The 2,728-nt window shown below is 36.9% G+C and overlaps 1 pseudogene; it reads right to left on the reverse strand.

Annotated features, from left to right (window-relative positions):
- Positions 1–808: 808 nt before the first annotated feature.
- Positions 809–2,393, reverse strand: LOC112636545 (annotated as a pseudogene).
- Between the last annotated feature and the right edge of the window lie 335 nt (positions 2,394–2,728).

Here is a 2,728-nt window from a genome sequence, read left to right on the forward strand (position 1 = left end):
TTTGTAGTGTTCTCTGGTGGTAGTTTGTATTTCTGTGGGGTCAGCTATGATATCCCCTTTATCATTTTAAAAAAATAATTATTTTAATTACAAATTTCCACCAATTCTTGCCAATCATATTATTGTGGATATCACAAATGAATTATTTAACAGTATTACCTTATATTCATCTGCATGAAACTTAAGAGAAAGGAGAGAAGAAATGTATACGTTTCTGAGAATGACACCATAAAGCTCATATTTACAGTATGGTAGTCTGTAAACATACAGGTCTGCCAGTTCAAGCCCACTCTTCTATCATCACCCAGCTGCACGACCCTGAGCAAGTCACTTTTGTCTGCTCATTTTAAAAATCATCTATCACCTGACTTCTCTATCTATGAGAGTTAACTGGCTGCATGCAAATACCATGAAAAATACCATGCACTTATAAGTGTGAAGTAGCACTGTAAAGTGACTTATATATTACTGGTCTTTCTATTTTTAGAGTAATAATATTCATATATCCGTAAAAGCCAACATGTGTTTGCTAAGTGATCCTTTTGAAAGGATCCCTTTAAAAGCTCCTAGGTATCAGCTTTACTGACAATCTGGTATGATTCTGAAGCCAGCATCTCAACTCTTGGAATGATATACAATAGTCACAACTTGAATTAGCAACTAATAAAATAAAATGCCCTCTTATTCTCCAAAATGTAATAATTCAGGAGTAATGACATCAAGATTTTGTAATACTCAAACTAAAAATGTCCCATCATGGCTCGTTTAAATGACTTAAAGTACAAGTGGTAACTATGGTGACTAGGGAACCAACATTTAAAACATCAAAATATTATTGCAAAAATCAAATTTCCCATGAATTTCTAAAAATTAAAATTCTGAGATTTTTGTGTCTGAGAAACTGCTTCTTCAGCAAAATATTTAGCACTGACTGCATCATCCCAAATCTATGGTATGGCCAGGTATTTAGGTCCTTCAAGCAACATTTTTAGAAAGGGTCCCATTGCTCCTTACTTTCAAAATGACTATCTCTAGGGCCTCAAAATTCAAGAGACAACCTATATATTTATAATGTTAAAAAAGGGAAGACTTTGGCATGTGAACCAGAACTACGTAATTGTGAATATCTGGCAAATTGATCTCTATGTGTATATATAATGTATAGCTGACATGATTATTACAAGTTTTTTGGAAGCTTGAAGGCCAAGGAAAATAATCTGCAAATATATCTTGCTGATTTATCAAGTACTGAGATGTTAATGAATTCTTCATATTGTTACTCATATATCAGTTCTTCAGAATTTCTTAGCCTTTAAGTACTCTAAGCCTTGGATGGAACCATTTAGGGAGTAGCTAGATATATGCAAATAATATTATGATTTAGAAACATTTCTGCTTTATCAAAGTGAAAAGATAAATATTGCAAACACTGAAAATGTGAAAATAAGGTTCGAGAGAGCTGCCAACTATTTGGGTACCAGTTAGAAAGTATCTTCATCTGATTCATCACTCTTGGGTTTGGCAAGTCTTTCTAGTTCTTCTCCATCCCCACTGGAACTCTCCCAAAGATTGCCACTTAGATCTCAGATCCTTTCTTGCCTAGGTGTGTATTCTGGACCTTGAGGCTTGCTGGCAATATAAATAAATATAGAGACAAGGACTGATGGGGCTTCCAAGAAAAATTCCAGGGAGGGCCTGAAGTCAAAGACCAGGACAGACACTGTTGTGATAATGACAGTGGTAACCTGGGCCCTTAAGACATGGAACATGTTGTCCAGGAACTTCAGAATGAAAACCACTGAAAGGCCCTGGAATGCAGTTACAAAAATAAGGGCTACTGAAAATGCATTGTGGCCATAAAAAATTCCACAGTTCTTAATCTGATCACAATTACTCCTCTGAAGGCCCAGAGTCAGCCCATTAAACAGAATGCCAAAGAAACAGAGTTTGCTGTTCTGTATGAAGATGGTTTCAGTGAGCTGGTTCCCTTCCTTCAATATCTTTTCATTATAGATATTAGCCATCGAAGAAATAAAACACTGGACTATAATAAGAACATGGCCCATGCCAAGATGGACGTGACTGAAAACCTTGACTGTGGCGTTCCATTTAGCTTCAGGAAAAGTCCATTCCTTTGTTGTACAATTGTCTTTTCTGGGACACTCAATTCTGAAAAGAAGGCAGGAATTGGATGGGCTGAAGAAGGCATCATGATGAAATCCATGTCCTGCCAAGTTGTGCTGTAAAGTTTTAGTCCCAGCAGACAAGGCCAAAATAGACAAAAATAAAATCAGGAAGGAAGCCCACTGGATCCAGTTTAGATGCCTCTTCAGCACTATCCTGAATAGAAGAGCTGTTGTTATAATTCTAAAATTTGAGAAGACAACAGCCATGGCCTTTCTTTATGACACAGAATGACACAAGCACACAGAAAACTAGCTTCACCAGTTCTGAGCACACATTCACAGTAGTTGGAAGATAATCATACTTGTTTTCTTCATTGGCAGCATACTTCACCAGTAATATGTGACTTTAGCTTAAAGCAATGAATATGGCACCTAGCAGGAATGTATACATTGTTGACAAGGGGTATATTATAAGATGACTACAGCATTGTTTTTCCATTCGACTGTTTTTTAATTGCATCCCAGAGCTGAGACAGTAACTGTCTGGCCCGATAGTAGCAGCAGTAGCCTTTAGGGTCCATAGGTGGAGAAGTTACAGTAGG

This window comes from Theropithecus gelada, chromosome 12, assembly GCF_003255815.1.
Source record: "Theropithecus gelada isolate Dixy chromosome 12, Tgel_1.0, whole genome shotgun sequence".
NCBI lineage: Eukaryota > Metazoa > Chordata > Mammalia > Primates > Cercopithecidae > Theropithecus > Theropithecus gelada.